At 51.3% G+C, this 14,410-nt stretch overlaps 1 pseudogene; it reads left to right on the top strand.

Moving 5' to 3' along the window:
- The window catches only part of LOC120693889, a 32,365-nt pseudogene that overhangs the window by 16,302 nt on the left and 1,653 nt on the right, over positions 1–14,410 (top strand).

The following is a 14,410-nucleotide window of genomic DNA, read 5'->3' as shown; positions in this document are numbered from 1 at the left end:
TTTCCTTTTTGGAAAGGACTTTCTTAACTTGAAACCAAATATGCTTTCTTTTGTACTACAGCTTCAAGATAATACTGTTGTTGTCCGACCATCAATGGTAAAAGTAAAAGCTGATCCAAAGTTGTCCTGGATTCAGTCTCTCAGTTCCTTGGAAATAGTTTCCACAAGGTATTCTGGGAAATTTTTTGTATTGTTGCATTTTGGTTGTAAGTACATACTTAGTGTTTTTGCACATTTGAATATTTGGGGATTTCGTATCCGTCTATTGTAACCCTAAAGCAACTATATCTCTTATATATAAACTGTAAGTCTGGTTGAGCAAATGTCAATGCTGTTAGTTTTGCCTTTCAACTGATGTTCAAAATGTGACTGTTGGCCTTCAATATAATTAAAAAATGGTGTATTGTGATAATTAGGATCGGAAGACGCACCTTCCATCTATGAATTAACTTAAAATCAGTTGGTTGTTGCATGAGGTTTAGTGTGTTAGCATAACCTCGTTTGCAGTTTGAGACAGTTCTGCACTTTAGCAAAATAAAAATAAATCATTGCAATATTAAGGGACTGGTGGAGTGGTGGTGATATGCAAGCACGTGTGGTTGGAGCAGGGGATTGGGGCAGGTGCGGGGGGGGGGGGGGGGGGTCTTAATCATATCTTGCCTTATATGAAGCTCTTTTGGCAAGCAAGTTAATTTGGTTTGAAACCCATATTACCATTGTTTGTGTCTTTTTATCAGCCATCAATCTGGTAGGACTTCAACATCAAGGTCCTTAATTTCACTGCTTCACTGTGCTGGTGTTAAGGCGGAATATTTTATGGAACTTCTACATAATGCAATTGAAGGGGTTGCAAATGCTCGTTATGATTTCAGACACGCACTAAAGCGTAAGTCCAAATCACTGGGGTTCCATATTTTTCATGGCCTGCTTTTATGTTTGTGTTTCCATATGCTGTAAAACCTGCACTCATAACTGTACTTAATGCATTTATAATCTTTCTTTCACTTGCCTGATCGTACATTGATTAAGGAGTGCTCTTTTTATATGGTCCATGCAGTTGCATCTAGATATGCTAATATGGAGGATTCAACGTTGGAACTAATGATTCATTCCGGAATTCCATTAGAAGAGCCACACTTGCTATCTAGGCTTAATTTCATAGCCAAACAGGAAATGAAAGGATTCAGAGAAGGAAAGCTACCGATTGATGAATGCTATTATTTGATGGGTTCAACAGATCCTACAGGAACGTTGAAACCAAATGAAGTTTGCGTGATACTGTAAGTGGTAGCATTCATGTGTATGTTTCATATGTGCCCTTTGAATGCCTTTTTCTGTATGTTTCATTGTTTCAATGATCCTCCATTTATTTATTGCCAAGTTCACACAATATGATTATGTTAATAAATTAGAGAGGATAACCTTACTTGTTATTAAGAAACTTCAACTTCCTGTAACTGTTTGCATGGTATATAATTTCTGAAGTAGCAATGCTCCAACTTTATCATTTTTATTATTCATTTTTTAGCTTTCTAGTATACTTTCTCTTTAAGCTAAGATGTTCTCTATTTTCTTGTTTATTTGGTTTTGGTTGAAAAGAATATCCTAGGCAAAAGCATAAATAGTCAAAAGATGATGCAACAAATACATGTGGCCATTCAATGCTTTTTCCCTGTCAGTCAAATTAGACTACCTTTTCAGTTGTGAACACAATCTTGTAAGGGATTTTAAGAACTGGGTTATGGAAAGGTTCGCTATTACCTCACATGAAAAGGGAAATGTTTTTATGCTTCACAAAAGATATTGAAAACTAGCATTCTTTGGCATGACTAGCCTCCTATAGAACATACATTAATACGCAGTTATCTATTGGAGCATGAATAATATTTGACATCAGGCTCTACTGTTTTTTATTGCTGACTTTATGTCCTACATAACAGTGACAGTGAGAAGAATTTTGTTGGGTATTCAAAAAATGCAATACTTTTTCCTATTTCTGGGAAACGATCATTGGCTGATGAGATGGCCAACAGTGATTTTGATGGTGATGAGTACTGGGTCTCAAGAAATCACATGGTCAGTTCATTTATGTTTTTCATTTTATGTAAGTTCTTTAGGAATCTTTTATTTTGTCTGCTGTGACTAGGACTTGCTACCACAAACCTCATCACTATCTTTTGCTCACAGGCAGCCATACGAGCCAATTGTGGTCTTGAGGGCCTTGCTATTTTTTAGACATGTATGGGTTACAATTCCCATCTATGTCATAGTCAGGTTTTCCACTTCCAAAGTTAAAGCTGCATAATCCATGAGCCCCAGTCATCTTTGGTGAGCTTAGCTTGTCTAAGAGCGTCCCAAACAGTGGACTATGTCGCCAGGTTCAGTCCAACGTGGAGGTGAGAGAGCGAGGGAAATCGAAGTACTAGCGCCTGCGAGCGCTTGTCTTGCATGACCCCCAACGGTGCTTGTGGGGCCGAGCATGTTGGTTCCACATGTTATCTAGCTTCGGCAGCATCAAGTGCTCTGGTGTTGAGTGGCCTTGAGTTCATGACTTCTTTCTCTCACCTCTCTCCATCTTGTCAGCTAGCGATAGCGCCTGTCCTGTCAGGGGTGCTCTAACTACCTAATCAGATACCAAAATATTTAATAATAATGACACAGTCAACCTGTGATGAGGCTGGAGTTGAATGCGTGGCTCCCTCTAACATTTCTGGGATCATTCGTCCCACTGCATGAGCAATGCTATTTTTATAGGAATGAAATATTGAAATTATGTTAGCCTAGGTACATAATTAAGGTAGAAGAAGCTAATAAAATTCAGACTCACAAGGTTCAATTTTACAAAACAAATCACCAACTGAAGATAGATCAGAAGCTGATATATCCAATCCTTGCTTGACTTACTATTTGAGCTCAGCATGTCAACAAATCCACATGATATGGCAACAATTACTCTTCGTATACATGCAATCAGCTCCACGAGCATGGGATCTAGAACCCAATCCAACTTCCCCGCATCTGTGCACAGCCTCTTGGAGGATGTAGTCTCCATCAGAGTTAATTTCAACTTATTTTAAGGTGTTAGATGATATCTTTTCACCTTGTGCTTGCTCATTCCTAACATGTATTGCCCCTTGGACTGACCAATAGGAATACTCAACCACTTTCCTCATAAAATGATATCCAGGTGTGGAAACAGCTGGAAAAAGGCTGCTGCTAAATCCTATAGCCTGATATTTGAAACATTGGTTACTATGCACTATTTTTTTTAACTTATCAAATGGGCTGTTGCAATTCTTATAGCAAAAAAATTGTGTTTTTCAGCTACTAAAGGGCTTCGAGAAGCAAAGTGAACCTTGGGTTCCACTATTCAAACCTGAGGAGACCCAGCACAAGCCTAAGGGACCCCTGGATTTTGATGAATCGATTCTTGAAAGATTACTATTTAATGAATGCTTGACGACTACATTTATACCCAAGTACTGCATTTCTTCAACTATTAAGCATATCATAGTTTTCACTGGATGTTACTTTGGTTTGAATTTCATCGTTCATAGCTCTTTTGCTTTTGAAAAACCATATAACGATTCTTTATTATCTACTGAATCACATTTCTTTAATTTTTTCATGATATCCTATCAATTATGCGATATGGTCATGCTTAATTGCAAAGCAAGATGAAATTGCAGTATGCTGACATACCGAAAACCTGGTGCCTTCAAGCTTATAATGCAATTCCTTATTTACATGTATGGGCTTCCCCATCCAGCAGCCTGCCCACTCTATGACCAGGCTGAGGAAACCATTGATCACTTGCTGGTCTCATGTGTCTTCAACCATCAGATATGGTTCAGCTTTCTTCAGAAAGTTGGCTTGCTGACACTAGCTGCACAAATGAAAGATCTGTACTTTGATGATTGGTGGGCTGGTGCAAGTAGAAGTGTTAATGATCAGATCTGAAAAGGCTTAAATTCCGTCATCATCTTAGGAGATTGGTCTTTATGAAACCACCGCAATCGCTGTTTGTTTGATGGGGTTGCTCCTAACTTGGCCGGCATCATCTCGGTCACAAGAGAGGCGCTACAAAAGTAGTCCATATCTGGGGCTCGAGGAGTTTCTTACCTCCTCGAGTCCTCATCCTTGTGCCACCAGCCACTTAGTTTTGGTCAAGTGTTTTAGGTCCAGTCCTTGTTTCCATGGGAGAGAGACAGTTTCAGAGATGTGTGGGCAGGATACAGGCAGAATGTAGTGGGGCTACTGGTGAATTTGTGCAATTCAACTTAAGATATATTCTGAATCTATGTTACAAGCCTATGGATATATCTTATCTGTTGAATATATAGTGTTCTTGTAACCGAAACATCGGATTGTATAGCTTGTGGGCACCCAAAGAGGTCATTTTGAATTTTTTGCATTTTTTTTCTTATTTTATCATTGATTGCCAAAATGCCATCATCACATTAGTTGATATGAATAAGCTGCATAAATGATAAGTTACTATAAACTGATTACAACATCGTTGGCAATACACTCCATTGAATACCAGTTTTTTAGATCGATGTGGTTTTATATTGTTTTATGTAAGGCACTATATCCTATGAAAACCAGACCTCCTATGCAAACTTTGGAAACTCCAATCAACACTACAGGATCTTCATCCAAGGGCTATGGGCAGAGGTGGGAACATTTTGCACATAAGCGCCCACCACTCCCCCCACCTTGACGTGCACGTTTTGCACTGAGCCCTAATCTCCATCAGCGCCGCCGCCCTCCATCTCCATCAGAGGTGCATTGGGCCGCCCGAAAGGCCATGGATATGGCGTCGCCGGCCTTCGTTCTGCTTGCCTCGAACAGAGCCCCTAGAGGCGCATCGAGCACTGCCGCCATGGACCTGTCCCCCGGCGTCCATCTCAAGACCGCCCGGCCTTGATTTGGCGCTGCCCCCTCTGGCTGAGGCGCTCTCTGTTAAGAGGGAGCAAATCAATTCCTAGTTTCACTAGCAGAGCATTGATGCAGCCTGGTCCTCGGCGTGCATGATGCGCTTCTTGTTGGCCTCGAGGATGGACAGGTTCAGCAGCTGGAGCCCTGCATCCTCGGCCTCGGCATGCACTAGCAGCGGCATGGCCTCGGCCTCCCCGACGAACACATGGCAGTCGTTGCCGGACTTGGACACCAGCTGGATCTCGTGCACGACGCAGGGGAGAATGATATAGAGAGCTTCGTATTGACCAGGAGTGATGCCGTCATGCGCTCCGCCTCCAGCGCGGCCTTGTTTGCAGATACGAAGGGTGGCGACGCAGATCGATGGAGAAGGAGGCTGGCAGCTCCAGGCAGAACGCAAAGGGCGGCGGCGGCGGCGCTGGTATTGGAGGCCAGCGGAGCTGCCGGAGGCTGATACGGCTTAACGACTGTAGGCCGGCGGAGCTGCCGGAGGCCGGCATGGAGCTGGGCGACTGCGACACATCCTGGGCAGGAGCAGAACTGACGGAGGAGGCCTGACGGGGCTGACGGAATTGGATGGAGGGGGCTCAGTGCAAAACGCGCACATTAGGGTGGGGGGAGTGGCGGGCGCATATGTGCAAAATGTACCCATCTCTGTCCATAGCCTTTGGATGAAGATCCTGTGGTGTTGATTGGAGTTTCCAAAGTTTGCATAGGAGGTCTGGTTTCCATAGGATACGGTGCCTTTATGTAATGTGAGGATGTTTCCTAGAATGATAAACATTGGATATCATGGGCGTGCTGAGATCTTCTTTGATTCTTCACTAGTCTCCTAACAATAAATTTGTTATCTCTACAAGACCTGTTTGAGTTTCATTCTGTTGATCTGATCGGTACATGTTTGGATTTCCCTCCTTCCAATTATGCACTTGGTACATCATCTGATTGTTGGTTAGCATATATGGACCGGTTCTTAAAAGAAGAAGTTGATGAAGAAGAAAGGAAATCAATTGCGAAGAAGATGATTAAATTAGTTAACCTTTATTATTGGGCTCTGGATGGGAGCAAGGTTAATTCCAATCTTACGCTTGTACAGTTTGTAGTTTTTGAATGCTTCGGAATGGTCTAGGCTTCTATAAAGTTATGCATTTCATATCATCTTCCTTTTTCATATTTGATATGTTTGGCAAAAAAGAAATGAAAGTGCACTTGCCTCTTGGTTAGATTTAATACTATAAGGACAAAGTTGCACTTCACTGAGTAATAAGTTTTGTGACAGCTTATTAAATATTGTTTAATAATCCTCGAATATTTGATCTATTTGCAAGTATTTGGATTATTAACTGTTTGCAAACAATATTCCAAATACTTACACATATATCCTCGAATATTTGATCTGTTTGCAAGTATTGCTCTGCTACAATATTGTTTCATTGAATGTTTCTGCTCATTGAACAGGTAAAAGTTGATTGTGATCTCAGGGTAGAAGCATATCCGCACTTCATGGAGAAAAAAGGATTTGAATCTTACCATTCAACATCTATACCGGGCAGAATCTACGATGAGACTGAGAAAGCAATATTGCAACAATCTGAGAATGATAAACAAATTCGTAAGCTGTCTTTCTAGGTGGCACTTCACTTGATAGTTTGATATTTTGTTGCAGTAAAATAGTTTTGCATATTGTTTATTCTATGTGTTAGAAGCTCAATTTTCACTCTCATTGAGCTGAGAGGATGACACTCAAGTTGGGGAAGTTTTCTGGGTTTTTCTTCATTCACACTCACAATGCCATGCCATCCAACGGGAGGGGAGGCAACACATTTATACACAGCTGCAGGGCAGCCAACACTGAGGCATATTCTACTCCTAGTCTAAGATGCCAAATGAAAGGACTACTCCTAGTCTAAGATGCCAAATGAAAGAACTAACTGCTGTCCTATCTAGATGCTAAAGCAGTCCAAGATGCTGTCCTCTAGGGCAGCAATGGTGCTAGTGCATGCTGCAGAAAAATGAGATGCTGCAGCCCCACATGCTGCAGCCCCACACAGCCCCACAAAGACCACAAGTACAGAGACTTATTCCCTTCATTCTCCCCCTAAGTCTTGTGCATCGTCTTGTGGGAAGATTGGACCATCCCGGTCCTGGAGCAAAGCTCAAGGAATTTGATCCTCCCAAGGGGCTTGGTGAGCAGATCCGCAAGCTGATCCTTGGTGTTGATGTAGCTCGCCTTGATGCTTCCTTCCTCCAAGCAACCTCGGATGAAGTGATACCTCACCCGGATGTGCTTGCTCCGTTCGTGGAAAACAGGGTTCTTCGCCAAGGCTAGAGCGGACTTGCTGTCCACCCTGAGCTCCACTGCTCCAGTGTCTCTGCCGAGTAGATCACCAAGCAGTCGAGCGAGCCAGAGCGCCTGAGTCGACGCGGTGGAGGCCGCTATGTACTCGGCCTCGCAGCTGGACAAGGCCACCACCTGTTGCTTGACCGACTGCCAGCTAACGAGGCACTCGCCGAGGAAGAAGAGGATCCCGCTCGTACTCTTGCTGGTGTCGATGTCGCCGGCGTGGTCGCTGTCGCTGTACCCGACGAAGTGTGCCGCCCCAGGGCACCTCGGGTAGTGGAGACCGTGGTCGAGAGTCCCCGCAACATAGCGGATGATCCTCTTCACGGCCTGCTGGTGCTCCGTCGTCGGTCGCTGCATGAACCGACTGACGTAGCCGACGGAGAACGCCAAGTCCGGCCGTGTGTGGGCGAGGTAGCGGAGGCTCCCCACAAGACGCCGGTACTGAGTAGCGTCCACCTCCTCCGCCGTGCTGTCACGGCTCAGCTTCAGCCTCTCCTCCATCGGAGTGAGGGCTGGGTTGCAGTCGGTGAGCCCAGCGAGCTCAACGACGCGCTTGGCGTAGGCGGTCTGTCGAAGTGTGATCCCGGAGTCGTCCTGGTGCACCTCGATCCCCAGGTAGAAGGAGAGAGGCCCCAAGTCGCTCATCTGGAAAGTGGCCTTCATCTCATCCTTGAACACCGCCACCTCCACATCCTTGGTGCCGGTGATCACCAAGTCGTCGACGTAGACACCCACCAGCAGGGCATTGCCTCCTTTGCCCCGCCGTTAGATGGCCGCCTCGTGCGGGCTTTGCTCGAAGCCCATCCCCTTGAGCGTGGAGTCCAGCTTGGCGTTCCACGCCCTCGGGGCCTGCCGCAAGCCATAGAGGGCCTTGCGCAGATGTAGCACCTTACCCTCCTTGCCGGGGATCGCAAACCCCGGCGGCTGGTGCACGTAGACCTCCTCCTTCAAGTCGCCGTTGAGAAACGCCAACTTGACGTCCATGTGATGGACACGCCAGCCCTCCTGGGCAGCTAGCGCAAGGAGGAGTCGCACGGACTCCATCCGTGCCACGGGAGCGAAGGCATCGTCGAAGTCGACTCCCTCCTACTGCACGAAACCTCGTGCCACCAGGTGAGCCTTGTGCTTGACGACGGTGCCGGCCTCATCCCTCTTCAGCTTGAACACCCACTTAAGGGTGATCGTGCGGTGACCGCGAGGGAGATCAGCAAGCTCCCAAGTGCAGTTCTTCTCAACCGCGTCCATCTCCGACTGCATCGCGGCACGCCATGCCGCGTGTCCCTCGGCCTCTGCAAAAGACCGAGGCTCGCCGTCATCGTACGCGAGGTGCAACTGCGCCTCCAGGTCGTGAGGCACCAGTCCCGGCACCGGCTGATCGCCGAGAAGGTCCTCCATCGTACGGTACCGCAGCGGCTCACCGTCGTGGTACGCGTCGATGCGCTCCTCATCGTGAGAGAGCGGAGTAGCGAACTCCACCGGGCTATGAGCAGGTGCTGGAGTAGGCGTGCCCGGAGGAGTGGCTGTCGGTGCTGGAGTGCGCGGCGTCGCCGGCTGTGGTGGTACAGCTGAGGAACTCGGCCCAGCCGGAGTCGTAGCTGAAGGGCGTGGTGCCGCCGGTGTGGCGGGCGCCGGAGTCGGTGGAGGCTCGGGGACCGGGGTAGGCACGCTCGGCGAAGAAGAGCTGCCTACTCCCCCAGCTCCCTCGAAGTGGACGCATTCGACGGTGAAGTCGTCGTACGTCGGAGTCGAGCCGTCGTCCACCGCCTTGTCCCACGCCCATCCTCGCCCTTCGTCGAACACAACGTCGCGTGCCGTGCGCACACGCTGTGTCTCTGGGTCGAGAATGCGGTAGGCCTTCGAACCCGCCGCGTAGCCGATGAACACTCCCGGAGTGCTCCTGTCGTCGAGCTTGCCGATGTGGCCAAGCTCCTTGACGAACGCAAGGCAGCCGAAGACCCGCAGGTGGGAGACCGCCGGCTTGCGCCCATGCCAAGCCTCATACGGCGTCATGCCGTCGAGTGCCTTGGTGGGCGAGCGGTTGAGGATGTAGACGGCCGTCACCACCGCCTCTCCCCAGAAGACAGTCGGCATCCCCCTCTGCTTGAGGAGGGCCCGGGCCATCCCCACAACCGTCTGGTTGCGCCGCTCGACGACGCTGTTCTGCTGCGGGCTGTACGGCGCGGAGTAGTGGCGCTGGATGCCCTCATCCGCGCAGTACGCCGCGAACTCGGCCGCCGTGAACTCGCCGCCGTTGTCGGTGCGCAGCACGTGCAACTTGCGGCCGCTCTCCGCCTCCGCAGCAGCCTGAGCACACCTGATGGCGTCTGCAGCCTCTCCCTTGCTGCCGAGGATCATCACCCACATGAAGCGGGAGAGGTCGTCGACGAGCAGCAGGAAGTAGCGCCGTCCTCCTGGTGTGACCGGTGTCACCGGGCCACACAAGTCCCCGTGTACGAGCTCGAGCCGCTCCTTGGCTCGGAAGCTCGCCTGCTGGGGGAAGGAGTGCCGCCTCTGCTTCATCAGCACACAGACGTCGCAGAGCTGCTCCACGTGGTCGAGGCACGGGAGGCCTCGCACCATCTCCTTGGCACCGAGCCGCTTCAGGGCCTCAAAGTGGAGGTGCCCAAAGCGCTCGTGCCACTGCCATGCCTCGTCGTCCCTGCGAGCTGCAAGACAAAGAGGCTGGGCCACCCCGACATGGAGGATGTAGAGGCGGTTCTTCCCTCGAACCACCCTGGCGAGAAGCTGGCGACGGTGGTCCCAGATGCGGAGGACCCCGCTGTCGATCACCACGCGGGAGCCGCTCTCATCGAGCTGCCCAAGGCTGATGATGGAGTTCCGCAGCGCCGGGATGTAGTAGACTCCGGTGAGCATCCGGTGCTCTCCGGACTTGGCGGTGAAGATCACGGAGCCCACGCCCTTGATCTCCACGGCGGAGGAGTCCCCGAACCTGACGGAGCCACCTACGTCGACGTCCAGGTCGGAGAAGAACTCCCGCCGCCCGGTCATGTGGTGCGTGGCGCCGGAGTCGAGGTACCAGCCATCGACCCTGTCGTCGTCGGAGCCGTTGCCGAGGAGAACTCGGGCACGCGGCTCGTCGAGGTGGAGTAGAGTGGTGACAGGCGGTGCCGCCGGCTGCGGCTCCATGTCCCCATGGAGTAGGAACAGAGCCGGCTCGTCATCCGGCTGGGCCTCCGCGACGTGGGCTTGGCCCCCACGCCTCCGCTGCGGGCAGTCCCTGGCCCAGTGGCCGGGCCTGCCACAGTTGTGGCAGGCGTCGTCTCGTGCCGCCTTGGGCCTGTCAGCGGCGCCGCCCTGAGCATCTCTGCGGGCGCCACCCTCGGTGCGCCCTCGTGCCCCGGCTTGGGCACCTCCGCGCCCCTTTCGCGGCTTGCCGCGCTTGCGGCCACCAGTCGAGGAAGAGGGCTCCCCCCTCCTCCTGTCACCGCGCCGAGCCTCCCACTGCTCCTGAGTGAGGTGGAGTTTCCCACCGATGGAGATGCCTCCCGAGGGAGGCTGTGGCTCGTCGCTGTCGACGACCTTGAGGCGACCTATCGCCTCCTCAATCGTCATGGTGGAGAGGTCTAGCAGAGACTCGATCGAGCGAGCGGTCTGCCTGTACCTCTCGGGGACGCAGCGGAAAAGCTTCTCGACGGCTCTCTCCTCGTCGTAGGTGTCATCGCCGAACTGCACCACCTTCTGCAGTAGAGTGTTGAGACGGAGGGCGAAGTCATCAACATCCTCACCTGGCTTGAAGGCCAGGTTCTCCCACTCCTTGCGAAGTGCCTGGAGAGTGGTCTTGCGGGCGCGGTCGCTGCCGATACGTGCCGCAGCGATGGAGTCCCAGGCCTCCTTGGCAGTTCGCTTCTTGGAAAGCGTGAACTGCATCTCGGGCGGGGCTGCTGCGATGAGAGCATCCAACGCCCGTCGATCCTCATCGTAGTCGACGTCGCCGTACCGGACTGCCTCCCACATATGCCGCACCTGGAGCTTCACCTCCATGACTGCGGCCCACTCGACGTAGTTGGTCTTGGTGAGGGTGGGCCACCCACCACCGGGACCGACGTCCCTGACCACCGCCTGGAGGCCGTGGTAGCCGGGGGCGCCGCCGCGCGCACCCCAGCCAGGAGCTCCGCCACCGCCCTGCGCGCCGCCGCCAAGGGCGCGGCCGCCGCCAGGGGCGTTGCCTCCGCCTCCGGGCGCGCGGCCCCTTGGGCCGCCGCCGGGCGCGCGGGCCCCTGGGCCGTCGCCGGGCGCGCCGCCTCCTAGGCCGCCGCCGGGCGCGCGGGCCCCTGGACCGTCGCCGAGCGCGCCGCCTCCTAGGCCGCCGCCAGGCGCGCGGGCCCCTGGACCGCCGCCGGGCGCGCCGCCGTCCAGGCCGCCGCCGCTGGGGTGGACTGCTGCCCACCGCGCGGTCCGCTCCCGCGCTCTCTCCCTCTCCAACTCCTCAAGGTCCTCGTCGGCGGTGGCGTCGCCGGCGATGGAGCCTCTGAGGCTGCCGCGCAAGGTCTCAACCTCGACCTCCGCCGCACGCGCTGCATCCTCCGCCGCCTCTGCTTCCACCTCCGCCCTGACCGCCGCCAGCTCCGCTGCAGCCAGCCTGGCCGCCCTCGCTGCTGCTGCAGCGGCTTGTGCCGTCGCTCGCCTGCGCTCCTCTGCCGCGGCGAGCTCGGCATCTCGCTGACGCCGTGCGCTCGAGGCGACCGAGCGCTGAGACGGTGCGTCGGACATGGCGCGCCTCCAGGGGGCTGCTGCGTGGAGAAGACGCAACCTCAGACGAGCTGCCGCTCGTCTGCTCGGGTGAGGAACGTGGAGTAGAGGGTGCAGCAGGTGCTGCTGCGCTAGCCGCTGCTGCTGCGCTAACTGCCGCTGCTGCTGCGCTAGCTGCTGCTGTGCTAGCTGCTGCTTGGGAGGGAGAAGTGCAGGAAATGTCTAACCTACAGGAAAGTACGGCTCGGATACCAGATGTTAGAAGCTCAATTTTCACTCTCATTGAGCTGAGAGGATGACACTTAAGTTGGGGAAGTTTTCTGGGTTTTTCTTCATTCACACTCACAATGCCATGCCATCCAACGGGAGGGGAGGCAACACATTTATACACAGCTGCAGGGCAGCCAACACTGAGGCATATTCTACTCCTAGTCTAAGATGCCAAATGAAAGGACTACTCCTAGTCTAAGATGCCAAATGAAAGGACTAACTGCTGTCCTATCTAGATGCTAAAGCAGTCCAAGATGCTGTCCTCTAGGGCAGCAATGGTGCTAGTGCATGCTGCAGAAAAATGAGATGCTGCAGCCCCACATGCTGCAGCCCCACAAAGACCACAAGTACAGAGACTTATTCCCTTCACTATGATTGCTACTTTGCAAGCTCATTTAGTTTCAGGTCCACTGTGATTTTTGTAGATAATAGAATAGTTAATATTCGACCCTCTACGTTCGAGGATGTATGTGCCAAGTATTAGATAGTGGAATAGTTTATATTCCAACCTCTACAATTGAGGATGTGGGCAGCCAATATTTATTAAAAAATGAACCATATGCTTCAAATCAAATCTAAAATAATATAGCTATAGTTCTTGGGAAAATTCCCTCCACGGCCCTGGAAATAATACCACTCCCTTGTTGGCCCTCAAAAGTTGAATCTTCCTTATTTGGCCCTCAAACAATACCACTGACAGACTTTGACGATAGGGCCATAGAAGGGATAAAAGTTAAAATTAGGGCCAAATAAGGAAGATTCAACTTTTGAGGGCCATGAAGGGAGTGGTATTATTTCTAGGGCCGTGGAGGTAATTTTCCCATAGTTCTTTATGAAAGCAAAGATCAGGTAATATCAAATGAGAACATATTGCTAAACCATCCATGCTTCGTAAGGATATTCATTGTAGTGGTGTCTAGAAGGAAGAAAGCAGTATGTATTGTCTCGTTTGTCCTCCTTCCTCAGCAATGCCCCAAAATGGATCCATTTTCTAGTCGCTGATGCACAATGGGGTGACAATTAGTGGCCTGGAGCAGAGGATGGTTCAGAGATGCTAAATTTGAGTCTATAGGCCTGTTTTGGATGTTTTCAGCTTCACTCCAAAAACTCTATGGTGGAGTAGCTCCACAAATTTCTAGAGCACCCTTTTACCTAGTCCATCAAATCCATTAAAACAAAATAGGGGAGGCCTCAAGCTCCATTGAGTTGGCTGCTCCAGGGGTTTGGTGGAGTTGGGGCATTGGGGAGGGAGTCCACTCCATGGAGCTGGAAACGTGGAGTGGTGAGCAGTCCTGAACAGGCCCATAGTTTGAATAGATGGACCAGAACACTAGCTGTAAGATTGGATATAATGCGTGGGATATATTGCTTGAGCCTCTTGGGCTGATTACATAGCTTGGAGGGCAAGTAGCCTCTCCTAGAGATAAGGAATTAGGTTACCTGGGATTACATTCAATCCTAAACTAACTATATCTGGAGTTTCCTAATATACTCATCCCCCGCAGTCACAACAGGAGCGTGCAAACGATGAGATTGGAGAATAAGCCAAACATATGACATCCCCCCATAATCACAACCTTCGATGCGCCGCAGATGTTGTGGCAGGAATGGGAGCCAAAGAGGCTTGTCAAGCACATGGTAGCCCCTTAGTGCCGAAGTAGCCGAGGTCCAGGTGGATGTGGTTGAAGCCGTGGAGGACGCGGGTCCAAAGTGTCAGCGAAGGCGCCCGAATATAGAAAATCAGCAGCTTGCCAACAGGTTCAGCAGGACAATGAACCGACTGCGATGGTAGATGGCACAACTAAAGAGCGTGACTGCATCTTCCTTTAGCAACATCAGCGTCAGTGTCCGCGAGCGTGGGGCAATAGGCGCGGACTTGGACCCAGAGCTAGCTTGACGAGGACCAGCAGCATGGTGGTGTCACCGCCTGAAAAGGCAGCGACACCATTGATGGTGGCTTGATCACGAACGTCGGCTCTGCAGCCTGTGAGGGCGCAGTGACAACCTCATCCTTGGGAGTGTCGATGACGATGTGGCGACGAACGGAAGGGTGATGCAAACCCGATCTCTGATAGGGAAAAAAAAGAAACATAGCAACAAGAGGCCTATGGGTACAATCATGGGTGCACCTAGTGATGCGCTCCA

The sequence above is a fragment of the Panicum virgatum genome, unplaced genomic scaffold, assembly GCF_016808335.1.
Source record: "Panicum virgatum strain AP13 unplaced genomic scaffold, P.virgatum_v5 scaffold_199, whole genome shotgun sequence".
NCBI lineage: Eukaryota > Viridiplantae > Streptophyta > Magnoliopsida > Poales > Poaceae > Panicum > Panicum virgatum.
The sequence above is the reverse complement of the archived record's forward strand: the minus strand, read 5'-3'. Positions and strand labels throughout refer to the sequence as shown.